We start from the raw sequence: 18,732 nt of genomic DNA on the forward strand, positions 1-18,732 counted from the left end.
TTCAACTGCAGTGGCCACACACAAATCGAAATTTGGCCAGTCCCTGCTGATCCAGACAAATTTCAATCTATATATGACAACCTTTAGTGTTAGGCTTTAATTCCACTCTAATTGGGTAATGATGACAGTCCTAAATCATGAAACTGCAAAAAACAAACCAGCAATGCCAGCTTTTATATTAAAGAGGTAGTAAGCCTTCTTTTTATAAATATAGGCCCCTGGTGATTTAAGCTATAACGGGCTAGTATGCACAGCATACTAGCACATTACGGCATATTTACCTTAAAAAGAATCCTTCCAGCTGCACGATGTCACCACTGACAGGGCTTCCATCTTCACCTGGGCTTCCTTCTGGCTTTGTGGGCTGCAGCCGCTTGAACGACTGAGCCACGATGGTGTCACTTCCATGCTATCAGCAGGAGTCATGGCCACGGCACAGAGCTCTGAAGGGATGGCATGAGTGTGTTTTCCCTTCAGAGTGCATGCGCTGGTGATGTCACTGGCTGCATCCCATGTGAATATCTCCTAAACACCCCAAATTTAGGAGATATCCACTGTACCTACAGGTAAGCCTTAATATAGGCTTACCTGTAGATACAAGTTCAAAAGCTGAGTTTAATACCACTTTAATATTAATTAACTTATATTGACAGACAGGCTACTTTAAATGCTTTAAAATATAACATGTTTAAAAGGCACACTCCAAACATGAAAGCCTTAAGTATAAAGCTTGGCAAACAGTTAAACACATAATGTACAGTATATGAAATGTGCATATGAATCCAGGAACCCCTTACAGACACTAAAGGATTTTTGCAGACTACACAGTGAGCACCAAGCTGATTAAACAATGGAGCAGAAACACATCAATGAAGGTCATCACTCTGCTATTTTAAGCTGGCCATACACTAGTAGAATATCATTAGAAAATGTTCATCTATGTTTGATTTTGTAATCATAAGTGGGGTTAAATCAGCATTAGTTTTGGACTATGGTGATGAAAAAAAATGGAATGGATGGAAATACTTCTCAAACGAAGGAATTTCTAACAGTGCACGTGGGTTTTCTAATGGAAGAATATACTCATTCCAAATCAAATGTTAAAAGCAAATTAACTTTTAATGTACTTTCAAATGACATTTGTCAAGTCTCTGTATGGATTATAGAATGTACGGATGACTTTTACATTTGTACAAAATTCTACCAATGTATGGCCAGCTTTACCCTGCAATCTTCCAAGGTTAGACTGACAGCACTATGCAATGTAGCAGTGCCTGACTGGGTAATTGTGTTGACTCTACCTCCTCCAGTGTCTGCAGGTAATTACAAGAGCCTACAACCAAGAAAGTTTCAGATACATGTTTCAATATTTGTCTGGAATTCAGTATATCTAAAGCCAAAACTTGTTTCATTCTCACTAGATAAAGGAATGGTTAAATAATTAAAAAAAAAATCAATAATCTGTTTATGTGTTTCCAGCGTCCAAAGGTAAAATCCACATTAAAATGGACAATATTGTCCTTATTCCCTTAGAAACTCTAACATTCAATTCTACATAACATACAAAACAAAGAGGAATTTCTGAATTTGACTACAATATTCCGTTGAAGTGTTTTTCTACACACAAATTTTTATTGACCAAGAAATTTGCAAAACAAACTCATTTGAGAACAAACTTTAAAACAAATGCCATAGAAATCCCTACAGCTCTCAAGGTGGTTTGGAATCCGCTCCTTTTCCTTCCCGTCCATGCCTATTGAATTTGATTGACTGGCTTGTAGCTATGGGGTGGTGACACAGGAGAGAGAACTCCCTTGACACTGCCCACAGAACTTCCCAACCAAGTCACCACTTATCCAAAGCATTATGGGATATATAGTTCCATGTGACACAAGGAACTATGTTGAAAAACCTCCCATTTCACTTGGAAAGAATTCTGACCATAACTAGTGAAGTCATAGGTATTTTAAATGTGCTTTTTTCATTTGATTTGACTTTTTATAATAAAATTATGCAATGGTGTTGAAAGAACTTTGAGAGGGGGAGGTTTTTAATGGTTATTCCACAGTTCAGGTTTAAGACAGGATAGAAGGGGAGCAAATAAACAATAACAAACCCTACACCAGGCTGGCCATTGCCGTGGCAACCTGGGAGCGTCCTGCTCTGGTGATAAAAGACTGGAGTAGGCAGATGTTTCCCTACTCATAACCCAGAGTGCTGTGAGAGGTCTGAGCTGTGGCCAGACCCTACATCCAAGTGGATTTAACCCTTCCCTGCCTGAACTGCCCCTCTGCTGTGTGCCTGGACCTACTGCCTGCCATGTGCCCCTCTGCTGTGTGCCCTCTGTTGTGTGCCCGGACCTACGTCCTGTCAGCCGGACTTTACCCATTGCCTGCCCGAACTGCCCTCTGCTGTGTGCCTGGACTTACCCATTGCCTACCCTCTGCTGTGTGCCCAGACTTTACCCATTGCCTGCCTGAACTGCCCTCTGCTGTGTGCCCGGACTTACTCATTGCCTGCCAGCCTGCCCCTCTGCTGTGTGTCCGGACTTTACCCTTTGCCTGCCTGAACTGCCCCTCTGCTGTGTGCCCCTGGACTTAACCTTTGCTATACCTACCAAGTGCCCCCAAATCACTCAATAAAAACCTTGTGTGTCCACTGCTCTCCACGTGTGTTCTGTCCCACCTACACCTCCGTCACATACTGGTTGGCAGTGGTGGGATCAGAACGCAGAAGAAGACGATGGAGAGCAATAGCCCCCTGACGCTGGACCTAGCTCGGGCTAGTGAGTACAGGAACTGGACTGTGACTAGTTTGCAGGAGAGGGCCTGGGAACTAGGCTTCTCCGGAAGGGGCCTATCCAAGGAGGAGCTGGTCACCGCCATCGAGGATGCCAGCCCTCGAGGGGCTGACAGCTTGGATGCCCCTCAACCAGAGACAGAATGACCTGCATCAGACAACCAAAGCCCCAGGAGCCCCTGGATCACCTGGTATGAGTAGGAGTTGGCCATCCTGGGCCCCGGGGCCACTTTGGATGACAGGCGGGAGGCTATCCAGAGGGCGCATGAGAGGGAAACCCTGGGAGACATCAGAGGACGAGATTCCCTCCCCAGCCCATGAATCCTTGGGCCTGACCCTCCAAAGATTTCAAGCCCTTTAGTGAAGCTTCAGATGTGGAGGGGTTCTTTCAGGAGTTCAAACATTTATGCCAGCTGCTGGAGGTACCCCAGGCAGACTGGATGCAGCACCTGGTCGGCCTGCTGGGGAGTGCAGCTGCTGCATACTGGACAATGGACACACAATGGAATCGAGACTACATGAGGGTCAAACAGATGGTGCTGGAGCACTACGCTGTAACCCCGGAAACCCACCGGATCCACTTCCGGGACCTTTCTTGTCACGCTGAGCCATCCTTCAAAATGTACGCACACAAGATGTCACGGTCCTGCCGGTGCTGGCTGGAAGGGGAACAGGCCCTCACCCTTGAAAACATTATCCAGGCCTTTCTGAAGGAACAGTTCTATACCCAATGTCCTTCAGAAGTGCGAGAGTGGGTGAAGGAGAGAAACCCTGCCACCCTCGAGCGGGCCGCTGCACTGGCAGACAAAGTCCCCACCATCAAGCCCCACTGGAAAAAAAATGGGTGACTGAACTGCTTAAGGCCCATAGCCCCGCCCGGCCAGCTCCTTGGCCTCCCCACGCCACCCTTCTGGCAGCCCATCGTGCCAGCTCCAGTGCCCTCTCCAATGCCTTCCTACCGCCCCAGACCATCAGGGCCACCCCTGGACCGTTGGTATTGTGAGTGCAACCAGACCAGACACCTCCAGGCCAGCTGTCCCAGGAACTTCTGCCCCACCCACCCGATCAACTACATCGAACTACCACCAGAGGAGGGGACACCGGGACCTTCCTCACCATTGCTGATCCCCGCGTGCTAAAACCGGAAGCCATCAAACCAGACCCTGGTTTCTCCATTGAACTAGCAGGTGGTGCCAGGTAGCACATTCCCAGGGCTTCAGTATGTCTCGACTATGGATTTGGGAAAAAGCACTGCCAGATTGGAGTTATGAGCAGGCTCCCCGCAGATGGCAGATGCCAGTACGTAGGGGCTGTGGCCAGGAGCCAAGCCAGGTGAGGTCTTCCAGTTGAAGAGGCCCACCTAGAACCCCCTCCCACATTGGATCCGGTGAATGCTCCCAACCCTGACCTAAATACCACTCTGACCTGGGACCGGGAAAAATTTAAAGGGGAACTGGACTCCAACCCCACTCAGATTTAGAGCCCAGGCTGATGCCGGGCCAGTAGGGGAGTGCGGGGAGCAATTCCTTTGGGAGCAAGGACTACTATGCCACCTGACGGAATCAAGCCACTCCCAGCCAGCCTCAAACTGCAACTAAACAGCTGATAGTTCCCCAACTGTTTAGGTTCCCGCTGCTCCAAATCGCCCATGACATTCCCTTAACTGGCCACCTGGGGAAGAGGAGACCAGAAAAAAAGACTGACCCAAGCATTGTAGTGGCAGTGCATCTCTCAGTCCGTTGCTAACTTCTGCCGGACCTGTGATGTGTGTCAAAGGAAAGGGTGCCCAGGGTATCGCCCCAGGGCTCCGCTCTGTCCCCTACCCATCATTGAGGAGCCCTTTCAAAGAGTGGCAGTAGATATCATCAGCCCTCTAGCCCGCCCCAGTAAGTACTCACTATAGTGGACTACGTGACCCGCTACCTGGATGCTGTAACCCTGTCTAGCATTTCGGCACCCAAGATAGCAGAAGCCCCGGTCACCGTTTTTTCCCGCGTGGGATTCCCCAGTGAGATCCTAACTGATCAAGGCACCCAGTTTATGTCAGATGTAATACAATCCCTGTGGCGCACCTGCGGAGTACGGGCCATTCGGACCACCCCATACTACCCCCAGACAAACAGCCTCTGAGAACGCTTTAAGGGGACCCTAAAAAGCATGCTGAAATCCTTTGTCGACAGTGAGGCAGACTGGGAAAAACTCCCCCCATCTTCTGTTTGCATACCAGGAAGTGCCACAGGAGTCCACGGGGTTCTCCCCCTTTGAACTCCTATACGGGAGAAAAGTCCGAGGTCCCCTGACCATACTGCGGGAGCACTTGGAATGGAAGGTTGAAGATACGGGCACTCCAGTTGTATCATATGTACTGGAACTGTGAGAGCGGCTGACCAGACTTGCTGCTGTAGTCCACAGCCACCTCAAAGCGGCTCAGACATGACAGAAGGTGTGGTACGACTGCAGGGCCCATGGATGGGAGTTCACTGAGGGTAAACAAGTTCTCAAGATAGTCCCCCACACCCAGAACAAGCTACAGCACACCTGGGAAGAACCTTATAAGATCCTCCGCATAATTGACGTGACTAGTTATGTGATTAGCCTAGACGATCGTGACCAGCAGTAGTGCACAGTCCATGTAAACATGCTTAAAGAATACCATGACAGGACCCTGCCCATACTGGCCATCTGCCCCACACCTACAGGGGAGGCTGATGAGAGAACCCTACCCGACCTCCTGCAAGCCACCAAAACCACCCACTCCCTTGACCAAATTCTCACTGGAGCCCGGCTAAGCTCCCAGCAAACCAGTCAGATGCGGGCCGTACTAGAGGACCGGGCTGTTGCATTCTCAGAAGTCCCAGGACGTACTGGTTTAGTCCTTCACCATGTAGAGATCCACGGACAAAAACCTATCCAGCAGGACCCCTACCGGGTCCCCGAGTCTGTGAAAACGGCCATCCAAGAAGAGCTCACTGAAATGCTCCAGCTGGGCATCATCAGGCCCTCTCGCAGCCCCTGGGCTTCCCCAGTGGTGCTAGTGCCTAAAAAGGACTAGAGCACCTGATTTTGCATAGACTACAGGTGACTAAATGACTACACTGTTAGCGACGCCTACCACATGCCATGCATAGATGAACTACTGGATCGACTGGCTGGGGCCCAATACGTCAGCACCCTGGACCTCAGTAAGGGCTACTGGCAAATTGCCCTTACCAGGGAGGGCATATAACGCTCCACCTTCATTACCCCTTTCAGACGGTTTGAATTCCTGGTGTGCTCTTCGGGATGAAAAATGCACCCGCCACCTTTCAGCGAGTCGTAGATCAGCTGTTGGAGGGATGCCAGGGATTAGCTTGTGCCTACTTAGATGACATAGCCATCTTTAGTGACACCTGGAAAGAACACCTACTGCATGTGAGGACCATCTTGGACCGCATATGTGGGGCAGGGTTGACAATAGGACCAGACAAATGTCAGCTGGGAATGGCTGAGGTGCAGTACCTAGGCCACCGAGTAGGGGAAGGGAAACTGAAACCAGAAGCCACAAAAGTCCAAGCTATCCATGACTGGCCTATCCTTCAGACCAAAAAACAAGTAATGTCTTTCCTGGGCACTGCAAGTTACTATCGCAAATATGTCCACAATTTCAGCACTGTGGCAAAGCCCCTGACTAACCTTACCCGGAAAAACAGCCGTAGGATGGTGAACTGGACCCCGGCCTGTGACTCTGCTTTCCATAAACTCAAATCCGCCCTTGCAAGCAACTCTGTTCTGGCTGCCCCTGACTACAACAGACGCTTTCTGGTGCAAACTGATGACTCCACCTACGGCCTGGGGGCCGTCTTTAGCCACGTGAATGAGGCTGGAGAGAAACACGCTATTGCCTTCATCAGCTGGAAACTTCTGAACAGGGAGGTCGCCTACGCCACCACTTAAAAAGAATGTCTGGCCATAGTCTGGGCCTTAAAAAAACTTCAATCCTACCTATATGGCCGAGAATTCACCACCATCATGGATCACAACCTGCTCACATGGCTGAATAGAGTATCCGGGGATAACGGGCGCCTCCTGAGATGGAGCCTCGCCCTCCAACCCTACAACTTCACCATCCAGTATCGACGGGGAAGCCAACATCAAAATGCAGATGGGCTATCCCAGCAGCAGGGCCCTCAGTAGGTGAGCTTACCCCCCACAAGTGCCTCCAAGGATACCCGCCGAGGTCTCCTTGTCGGCACTTGTAAAATAAAAGGCGGAGGGGCTGTCACGGTCCCCCCTCCCTCTCTTCCCCCTCTTCTACATTGCATGTGCCTGCACCCGCACGTAGCCCACATAAAGTGGTGTATGCCTGGACTTTACCCATTGCCTGCCCGAACTGCCCTCTGCTGTGTGTCTGGACTTACCTATTGCCTGCCAGCCTGCCCTCTGCTGTGTGCCTGGACTTTACCCATTGGCTGCCCGAACTGCCGTCTGCTGTGTGCCTGGACTTACTTATTGCCTGCCAGCTTGCCCTCTGCTGTGTGCCTGGACTTTACCCATTGCCTGCTGAACTGCCGTCTGCTGTGTGCCCGGACTTACTCATTGCCTGCCAGCCTGCCCCTCTGCTGTATGCCCAGACTTTACCTGTTGCCCGCCTGAACTGCCCCTCTGCTGTGTGCCCCCGGACTTAACTCTTGCTATACCTATCAAGTGCCCCCAAATCACTCAATAAAAACCTTGTGTGTCCACTGCTCTCCGCGTGGGTTCTGTCCCACCTACACCTCCATCACAGTTACCTTTATGAATAAAATGTTCTGTGTATTTCCCCAATATTAATCACAATATATTTACTAAAGAGTTATGGTATCTTCTGTACCTTTCATTTAAATTTGAACAGGTCATTTTAAATATACATCGCAAATGTAATGTATACCGGATCAGTGTGACTTGGGAAGCTTTCAAATACTGTCTGTCACTACAAAGAACAGCATACCTTCTACAGGTTATACTGCTTAGGTTCTTGTTTTCATTCAAAGCTTGGTATGGATATCCAATATCCTGGTTCTATATAGGTATTCTTTATAGCGTTGCATTTGAACAGTATTTTTCATTGCCTGGCTTAACGTTTGTACAATCAAGACAGTCTCACAATTAAGCATAACTCACTCTTATTTCAGGGATTATCACTGTACCATGTATACAGCTCCAGGACGAAGGGCAGAGTTACTTACCATGTACAGTGGCTTAATGGTTAGCACATCTGCCTTGCAGTAAATGGGTCATGGGTTTGATTCCCAACCATGGCACCTCCTGCATGGAGTTTGCATGTTCTCCTTGTGCTTGTGTGGGTTTCCTCTGAGTACTCCGGTTTCCTCCCACACTCCAAAGACATGCTCGTAGGTGAATTTATTCCTGTCCAAATTGGCCCTAGTATGTGTATGTATGAATGTGAGTAAGGGACCTTAGATTGTACGCCCCTTGAGGGTTAGGGACTGATTTGAATGTACAATATATATGTAAAGTGCTGCGTAAATTGACAGCGCTATATAAGTACCTGAATAAATAAATAAATGTATCAAACAACAAAATTATGATCATATGGCAATGTGCCGAGGGAATTACATCAATGGCCCATGACTGGATCTAATCAAGCTGTTCTATTCTGTTTTAGAGACTATAGCATGGACATCATTTTAAAATGTAGTCTAGACAGGAATATCAAGTCACTTGTGCTGCAAAATGTAATGGTTGAAGTATGTTTGTCACTACTTTTGGCCCATGGTCTTCTTATACTGTAGGTATCTGCTCTTCACTGTGTATCTCATAGCTGCATGTCATAAATAGAGAACAACCATGTGGGGAGTCCATCTTTGAGAGATGAAAATACTGACACATTTTGCTGGCATGTAGCTCTATCACCTACAGTAAAGTAAATATGCTACATGATACCTTAGTTCTCATTGTATATAAACTGGTTAGGATTAAAAGAGGAATTTCCTATTGATGGATAGAGGATTCAGGAGATGCCACCAATACATAGCATGCAGACATACTGCAATCAGGAGGAAATTTCAATCACACACCACAGAAAGAACATTTAAAGTAAACCAATCTGTAAAACAGTACACTAAAATTTGGTGCTTCTTTAAGTGTGTGATTGTAAGTTTTATCATGTGAGAACATAACAAAAGTTGAAGAAAAGGTTAGAGGAACTTTCATGAACCATCCAAGAGTGGGTAGGCCTGGATCATATTTTCATAATCACTTTGAAAATCACTGTACAAGTCTACCATGATTTTAATAATTCTGTGTCGATGAGAGGTCAGGCAGAAAGCTCTCACCAAGCCTCTAAAACAAATGTGTGTATTCCATTCTTTGAAATTTTAATAACAGAGAGAAGATTTTAGACTCCAAACATGCAAGGTTTATTGTAAAACATGGGAAAGTTATTAGCATTTGGGTCTTTTCACATTGGCACTGATTCTGTTAGGTACACCTAACAGAACAAGATCTGAAACTATTACTCTTACTTTTGGATCTATAGGTAATAACCAAGCAAGGTTATACATTTTTGAAGATTATGATCATCCAAATCCTACCTGTACTAATTAGGAAAGATGCAGCAGTCAGCCCTTTAATCCAATGTAGAAATATTTACTTGTGAGCCACTGTGATTATAAATTATTAAATACTGTGGTTCGCTGACATTATTCACATCCTCATAATCATGTGCAATAGTATCTTACCAACGAACAAAAAAACAGAAATGTCGCACTCCAAAATTTAAATTAATTAAATATCTCCAAAGAATTCCCAGTGAAGTAAATAATTGACTAAATATATAATCAATTGTGCCTTATTCCATAATTACCATAAATTCATTAATGTGATAAATATTTCAATTAATTTGTAAAATAATAAAAATGAATTATACCTTATTAAAAATCATTATAACTTAAATGTGATAAACTCAAATAAATAAATCAGTTTATAATTGTGACACTCCCATAAACCATGATTGTGATCCAAAATCGATATTTTCAAAATCTTGTGTGCTCCAATTTGTAACAATAATATACGCTCACCTCCATGTATGCCTAATATTAAATTTAGGCAAACATCACTTTGTGTCCATATTTTAATCCTGCTGTATTCAATTGCCGAACCGTTGGGATTTGATGGATAATGGGTATCCCCTGGGAGCTCCTTACTGATCCTCTCCTTGTCTGCAGATATGGCTGCTGGGATTTCTCCCTCCTTATGCTGCGTGGTTGCTCCTCCGTCCCTCCGATCCTCTCCTAGATACTCCTCCGTGTAAGGTGTATGAAAGAAAGGAGATATAGTGCCTTATCCTTTTTAAAAGCTTTATTTAGTGCCCACTATATTGCTGCACTCACATTTAAATAAAACATCAATCACTTGTGTGCACAAACAGAGCCTCCACTGTGTGTGTGTACCGCACACAGCCTATACTCGCCGTCCTGGGTGTGTGGTGACATCAGAGCCCCTTGCAGTCCGTATTTATTTGAGTTTATCACATTTAATTTATAATAATTTTTAATAAGGCATAATTCATTTCTTTTATTTTACAAATTAATTGAAATATTTATGACATTACTGAATTGTTGATAATTATGGAATAAGGCACAACTGATTATATATTTAGTCAATTATTTACTTCACTGGGAATTCTTTGGAGGTATTTAATTAATTTAAATGTTGCAGCTCCTTAATCCAGTTTTTTATTTTTAAATCCAGAATGTTTTTATTAAGAACAAGATCACAAGTTACAATGTGTGGCATATGTACAAAAACAGGTAAACAAGAATAAACTTTTAACTTTCAATACAAGGTCATAACAATGTGAAAATGTAAGATTAGTACATACATGATCCTGAGTTTCATTTAGTGAATAGAGTTAAATTTAACCAAGAAACAAACAGGTTGAATTGTTTACGAACTGAGGAAAGCAGTGTGGGAATACAATATGCACCTTACAGATTGCATAGCATAGAACTCTATAAAAAATATAGCTCTATAATGACAGGATAGGTCTACAATTGAAGGGTCACAAAAATAAAACGAAAAAAGGGGCCACCTATATTGACACGAATATTAGTGTCATAATCATATCTCCAACTCACTTAACTTGTAAGTGTGGATCCATAAACCCAAGAAATACATATTGAACAATATGGTAGTGTGACCAGAGCACCCCTACCGAAGAAAAGGAGGTTACTAAAGGATCCAAGGAGAGTAATATGGGTTCAAAAATTACAGACAATATTTTATTTGATCACATAGATCATAAGGAGGTTAAACATAAGCACGGTGAACATATCAAACAAATAAAATCATTTTAAAAGCACTTGGCGTCCTCATTTCTGGGTCATATTGGCAAATAGGGTACCATATAGGGCAATGTGGAATAGTGGTGTGGTTCTGATCCTAGGTTTCCATAAATTTCCAACTTGTATTAGAGTAAACCGTGTATTCAACAGGTATGTTCTTGGTATAAGCCAGGGTATGTAGAGTAACCTCCTGGTATGTGGAAACTGGAACATAAAGATGAGATAAATAAATATATGTGATAATCAAGGAGCTAAATCGCACCTAAGCCATACTAAGCCACCCTATACAGTAGTCAATGGACACTTTTATTACCTTCTCAGTAGTTAGACTGTCATACCAGCTTCTTAAGTGTGGAGACTTCCTGGGTAACCACCCCAAGTGAAACAAAGTCCACAGTACCAAATGATTCTGAGGATATATATAAAAATTATTGTATAGATCACGAGCATCAAGTAAAAACCCTGAAAACAAACGCAAAGTATGGGTATATTACCATCAATTATGATCAAGAAGACTCCTGTCGACTTGAAATAGGATCAGGTCCTTGATGCTTGTTCAAAGATGCATATGGGGGTGGGAAGCCAGGTGGTCTCAATAGATGAATTCCAAGAACATGTATTATGTATATAGCAGGCAGTGGATACCTGAGTATATATACCCAATGAAGGGTTTCCAAAAATTACTCAATCTGAGAAAAATGAAGCGGTTCTTATAGGATATGGCTTTGTCACAGCATACAATGCCTATATGGGATAGCGTATATATATATATATATATTCTCCTCTAGAGAGGATTTCCAAAAAATTCCCCAAAAAAGACGCAGGGTAAATCAGGCACATATAACATTCCCTCTTAACTCCATATATGCTCTATAAATCTAAACAGCAGTAGGCTATAGTAACTTGCCACCGGTGGAAGATATATTCCCATAGAGGATTGCCGTTTGCGAACCGCTGTAATAGTAGCCTTATGGTAGTTTTCCGAGGGCCACGTGCCTTCCTAGCAAGGAGCTGTGACACCGCCGTTCCTTCCCACCTCGTAAGCGCCGCACCCTATGAAGACGCCGAACGTAGTGACGTCATTACGTTGACGCGTTTCGTCCGCCAATCACCGCAGACTTCGTCAGAACTGGGAGGGGACTTCTTTCCTTTGCCTTATATGGTGCACTAATTGCATATCAAGGAGTCTCCATATCACCCTCTTGTGTTGAAAAGATATCACTACATTCAGAAATCCAAAGTGAATTAAAAAACATGTATTTAAATTTAAAATTGACTGCTGGCAAATAGATAAGGGGGACCATACTGAAGTAAACCATATCATCCTTTAAGAGGGATAATGGAAAAGAATAATTATTATAATTCAGAAGGGGAAAACCATCAAGACCAAGTACAGAATTCAAATTTTAGTATTATTCTAATTGTTATAAAAATTCAATCTTCAGTGGAAAAAAGAGCCCCGGGGCTGAATTTATATTTTACCCAAGTAGATCCATGTTCATTTCAATTCAAAGTAACCCAATACAGTTTGTGGCTCAAGATAAGGTAAAAATTCCCGGGAACTCAATTTAGAAAGACTTTAAAATTGAGTTCTGTATTTAGTCCGTATGGGACCAGTGCACCCAGGGTATAGATCCAGAATTTTTCTTTTTGTAGGAGGACTTTGTCAAAGTCACCCCGTCGAGCTGAAATATTCAGCAGGAAAATCCCTTTAACTTTCAAGCCTTCTGTTTTACCTCCATGTACTTCTCTAAAATGTTGTGCCAGTGGATTCTCTTTATCTCCCTTCCCTACGTTCCTATTTTCATTTCTGATGTCTCTCAAATGTTCACCAATCCTGGTTCTGAGGTTCCTTTTCGTTTTACCTATATACTGTTAGGAATGGACTGGCCAGCAATGGTGGGACTCACCTGCCTTTTGATCTGCAGTACCAGAGCTGGCCAGCGGGTGTTCCCAGCAATCAGAGACTCAACTTTGCAGCCAGCTAACACCTGTAACTGATGATGCTGGGGTATTTAAGGGATGGCCAGACCCACAGACTCTGCCTTGGTGTTGTGTTTGTCCTGGGCCCTGTATCTGTCCTGCATCCTGTTTCTGTTCCTTTGCTGACTTCTCCTGCTCTGATCCTGGCTTGTGACCCTGACCATCCCTCTGTCTGACCCTCTGTACTACGCTGCTTGCTACCTGTTCTGATCCCTGGCTTGTGACCCGGACCATCCCTCTGCCTGACCCTCTGTACTATGCTGCTTGCTACCTGCTGAACCTGGCCTGTGACCCCGACCATTCTCTGCTTGCTCCCCCTGTACCTACCTGCCCAATTGATATTGACCCGGCCTGCCTGACGACGCTTGCTTGTATGTACTGTTATCTGTGGGTGGTTTGGTTTGGTTTGTTTGCACTGTATTATGTTTAGTATTGCACTGCGTTTATGTTTGTATGGTTAGTGTTAATAAATTGTATTGTTATCACATATCTGAAGTCTGCGTTTCCCTGCATCAGTCACACACCTCTGGTCATACCTGGGAGCCCTGACATTACACCAAGGCCAATCCTGACCAGAAGTGGCTGCACAGGGAAGCCATCTTGGCTTGTTGATGGGAAGGATGGATCTTGATGAGGTTGAATATTTATATCTGCTAGTGTTTGATGACAGGGAGTATGCTTATCAAACTCTGAAGGAGTATCCCCGGGATGAACTGCTAGAATGTATACGGCTCGCTCATGTTCTAGTAGATCAGGGCACAGAGTTCTCTGAGGTGCAGCCTTTGATTGAGGTTTGTGCTGAGTTTGTTTCATCTGGTTCCCCCGAATGCAGGGATGAATTTTTGCCACCATTTAGTGCAGACCAGGTAGAGTCCCTGGTGTGGTTATTAGAGGATGATGTGGGTTACTTTCTGGAGCGTTATTCCACATGTTCACCACAGACACTGAGAGATTGTATAAACGCAGTACAGTCATTGACCAGACAGGCTTTGTGTAAGCTCAGCTTTGTTCAACCCCTACTGCAGACATGGACAGATTTGTTGCACCCAGCCTCAGTCAGCTTACAAAAACCCAGTCCTGCTTCTAACTCTACTCCTGTATTCCCACCAGCTCCTCCAGTTACAGCCCAGTATACTTGGCTATCTACCGCATGTCAGTACCCTGTTCCCACTCGCTGCACCTATCCTGCCTTTAACCCTGTAAAAAAGCCCTCTGTAGCAACTGCTCCCTCTCCTGTTCCATCCTCCAGTTCTTCTCTGTCTCCAGCTGCTCCATTCGTTTGCAGACCTGCGTTTACTTGCAGTGCTCCAGTAGTTAAAACCAGAAAAAAGCGAAAATTCTTTCCAACCAATACCATCCTGCCAGTATCCAAACCGGTGAGCCTGCCTTCCGTGGTTCAGACTGATGCCTGTACGCAGCCTGATGCCTCTCCTCGGCCTGAAGCCTCTCCTCGGCCTGAAGCCTCTCCTCGGCCTGATGCCTCTACTCGGCCTGATGCCTCTACTCGGCCTGATGCCTCTACGCGGCCTGAAGCCTCTACGCGGCCTGAAGCCTCTCCTCAGCCTGAAGCCTCTACTCGGCCTGATGCCTGTACTCGGCCTGATGCCTCTCTTCAGCCTGAAGCCTCTACTCGGCCTGATGCCTCTACTCGGCCTGATGCCTCTACTCGGCCTGAAGCCTCTACTCGGCCTAATGCCTCTACCCAGCATGATGAACTGATCCAGCCTGACGATCCTATTAGGCCAGTTGACTCGATGCCCGCTGTTGATCCAGATGATCCGGTACCTGATCCGGTGCCCGCTGTCGTGCCAATTGACTCAGAGCCCGCTGTCGTACCTGGTGACTCGGTGCCCACTGCCTTGCCAGATGACGCGGTGCCCGCTGGCAAGCCAAATGACCTGATGCCTGGTGACCTAGTGTCCGCTGTCATACCTGATGACCCGATGCCCGCTGTCGAGCCAGACAATCCGGTACCTGATGACCCGGTGCCCACTGTCGTGCCAGTTGACTCGGAGCCCACTGCCTTGCCAGATGACGCGGTGCTCGCTGTCGAGCCAAATGACTTGATGCCTGGTGACCCGATGCCCGCTGTCCAGTCAGACGATCCAATGTCTGACCCAGTGCCCGCGGTCATACCAGTTGACTCGGAGCCCACTGCCTTGCCAGATGACGCGGTGCCCGCGGTCGAGCCAAATGACCTGATGCCTGGTGACCCGATGCCCGCTGTCCGGTCAGACGATCCAATGTCTGACCCAGTGCCCGCGGTCATACCTGTTGACTCGGAGCCCACTGCCTTGCCAGATGACGCGGTGCCCGCTGTCGAACCAAATGACCTGATGCCTGGTGACCCGATGCCCGCTGTCCAGCCAGACCATCCAATGTCTGACCCAGTGCCTGCGGTCATACCAGTTGACTCGGAGCCCACTGTCGTGCCTGGTGACTCGGTGCCCGCCGCTCCGCCTGGGGGCCCGAGACCTGTTGCTCCGCTTGGGGGTCCAGCGCCCGCCGCTCCGCCTGGGGATCCGGCGCCCGCCGCCCCGCCTGGGGGCCTGAGACCTGTCGCTCCGCCTGAGGGCCCGAGACCTGTCGCTCCGCCTGGGGGTCCGGCACCTGCCACTCCGCTTGAGGGCCCGAGACCTGTCGCTCCTCCTGGGGGTCCGGCGCCCGCCGCTCCGCCTGAGGGCCCGAGACCTGTCGCTCCACCTGGGGGTCCGGCGCCCGCCGCTCTGCCTGAGGGCCCGAGACCTGTCGCTCCATCTGGGGGTCCGGCGCCCGCCGCTCCGCCTGAGGGCCCGAGACCTGTCGCTCCTCCTGGGGGTCCGGCGCCCGCCGCTCCGCCTGAGGGCCCGAGACCTGTCGCTCCGCCTGGGGGTCCGAGACCTGTCGCTCCGCCTGGGGGTCCGGCGCCCGCCGCTCCGCCTGAGGGCCCGAGACCTGTCGCTCCACCTGGGGGTCCGGCGCCCGCCGCTCCGCCTGAGGGCCCGAGACCTGTCGCTCCATCTGGAGGTCCGGCGCCCGCCACTCCGCCTGAGGGCCCGAGACCTGTCGCTCCGCCTGGGGGTCCGGCGCCCGCCGCTCCGCCTGAGGGCCCGAGACCTGTCGCTCCGCCTGGGGGTCCGGCGCCCGCCGCTCCGCCTGGGGGCACGATGCCTGTCGCCCCGCCTGGGGGCACGATGCCTGTCGCCCCGCCTGGGGGCCCGATGCCTGTCGCCCCTCCTGGGGGCCCGATGCCTGTCGCCCCGCCCGGGGGCACGGTGCCTGTCGCCCCGCCCGGGGGCACGGTGCCTGTCGCCCCGCCCGGGGGCCCGGTGCCTGTCGCCCCGCCCGGGGGCCCGGTGCCTGCTGCTCCGCCCGGGGGCCCGGTGCCTGCTGCTCCGCCCGGGGGCCCGGTGCCTGCTGCCGCGCCCGGGGGCCCGGTGCCTGCTGCCGCGCCCGGGGGCCCGGTGCCTGCTGCCGCGCCCGGGGGCCCGGTGCCTGCTGCCGCGCCCGGGGGCCCGGTGCCTGCTGCCGCGCCCGGGGGCCCGGTGCCTGCTGCCCCGCCCGGGGGCCCGGTGCCTGCTGCTCCGCCTGGTGGCCCGCTGCCTGCTGCTTCGCCTGGTAATCCGATGTGCCTCTGCCCGGAGTCCTGCCCGATGTGCCTCTGCCCGGAGTCCTGCCCGATGTGCCTCTGCCCGGAGTCCTGCCCGATGTGCCTCTGCCCGGAGTCCTGCCCGATGTGCCTCTGCCCGGAGTCCTGCCCGATGTGCCTCTGCCCGGTGTGCCTCTGCCCGGAGTCCTGCCCGATGTGCCTCTGCCCGGAGTCCTGCCCGATGTGCCTCTGCCCGATGTGCCTCTGCCCGGAGTCCTGCCCGATGTGCCTCTGCCCGGTGTGCCTCTGCTCGATGTGCCTCTGCCCGGAGTCCAGCCCGGTGTGCCGCTGCCCGGAGTCCTGCCCGGTGTGCCAGTCTTTGATATCCCGCCAGTTGCCAGACCCGGGCGGTGGAACATTTTGCCCAGCTAGGACTGTTTGGAGCATCCTGAGGCCGCTCCTTGAGGGGGGGGTACTGTTAGGAATGGACTGGCCAGCAATGGTGGGACTCACCTGCCTTTTGATCTGCAGTACCAGGGCTGGCCAGCGGGTGTTCCCAGCAATCAGAGACTCAACTTTGCAGCCAGCTAACACCTGTAACTGATGATGCTGGGGTATTTAAGGGATGGCCAGACCCACAGACTCTGCCTTGGTGTTGTGTTTGTCCTGGGCCCTGTATCTGTCCTGCATCCTGTTTCTGTTCCTTTGCTGACTTCTCCTGCTCTGATCCTGGCTTGTGACCCTGACCATCCCTCTGTCTGACCCTCTGTACTACGCTGCTTGCTACCTGTTCTGATCCCTGGCTTGTGACCCGGACCATCCCTCTGCCTGACCCTCTGTACTATGCTGCTTGCTACCTGCTGAACCTGGCCTGTGACCCCGACCATTCTCTGCTTGCTCCCCCTGTACCTACCTGCCCAATTGATATTGACCCGGCCTGCCTGACGACGCTTGCTTGTATGTACTGTTATCTGTGGGTGGTTTGGTTTGGTTTGTTTGCACTGTATTATGTTTAGTATTGCACTGCGTTTATGTTTGTATGGTTAGTGTTAATAAATTGTATTGTTATCACATATCTGAAGTCTGCGTTTCCCTGCATCAGTCACACACCTCTGGTCATACCTGGGAGCCCTGACATATACATCTTCTTGCATGGACATTCTATCATGTATATTATTCTACTGCTGGAGCAATTAATAAAGCTTCGTATCTGAAATACCTTAGATTTGTCATTATTAAAGAACTGGTTAGACTTATGTACAAATGGACAAATTTGACAATGGCCACATGGGAACATACCATATAAGCCTGTCCTCCTAGTTAACCAGTTCCTTTGTGGTGCCCTCTGAAATTCTGATTGTACCAGTATGTCATTTAGATTCCGAGCTCTTTTTGCTACCATTTGAGGGCTCTCTCCTACCACTCTTGCTATCTGTGAATTTTGTGTTAGTAGGTGCCAATGAGAGTCCAAGGCCTTCTTGACTTCCCCCCATTGTTGTCCGAATTTAGTTATGAATCTTATCGGTTGATTTACCGAATTCGTCTCTGTCTTTGGTTTTGGTTTATTTATGAGCTCCTCTCTTGTTCTACCTAGGGCTCTTCTTTTTGCTCTTCTTAGGGTTCTATGTGAGTAGCCTCTTTCTCTAAATCTCTTATAAAGCTGAATAGATTCATTTCTGTATTCAGCTTCATCTGTACAGTTCCTTTTTATTCTCTGAAACTGACCAATAGGTATGCCCTGTTTTAAGCTCCTTGGATGATAGCTATTAGCATGCAGAAGTGTATTCGCCGCTGTTTCCTTTCTAAACGTTTTAGTAACTAATTTATTTCCTTGTATCAAAATTGATAGATCCAGAAATGTTATTACCTTTCTATCAACTATATAGGTAAGTTTGATGTTTCTATCATTCTGATTTAAAAATTCCATGAATTTTTCTAGCTGATCCATACCTCCATCCCAGACCATGAGGACATCATCAATATAACGCAGCCATTTTATTACATGTTGCCTATAGGGAGTGGAGGGATATACCAACTCCTCTTCCCATAAGCTTAAAT

The 18,732-nt window shown here is 48.4% G+C and overlaps 1 long non-coding RNA gene across 1 annotated transcript; it reads right to left on the bottom strand.

Moving 5' to 3' along the window:
- Positions 1 to 11,034: 11,034 nt before the first annotated feature.
- On the bottom strand, positions 11,035 to 11,762 carry LOC149462365 (uncharacterized). Its single transcript, XR_016312663.1, has 2 exons — positions 11,437 to 11,762; positions 11,035 to 11,327 (listed from the first exon to the last, which is right to left on the bottom strand). It is a non-coding gene; the product is annotated as an uncharacterized LOC149462365 (long non-coding RNA).
- Between the last annotated feature and the right edge of the window lie 6,970 nt (positions 11,763 to 18,732).

The sequence above is a fragment of the Staurois parvus genome, unplaced genomic scaffold (genome assembly GCF_062004578.1).
Source record: "Staurois parvus isolate SC_StPar_1 unplaced genomic scaffold, SC_StPar_1.0 ptg000175l, whole genome shotgun sequence".
Lineage (NCBI taxonomy): Eukaryota > Metazoa > Chordata > Amphibia > Anura > Ranidae > Staurois > Staurois parvus.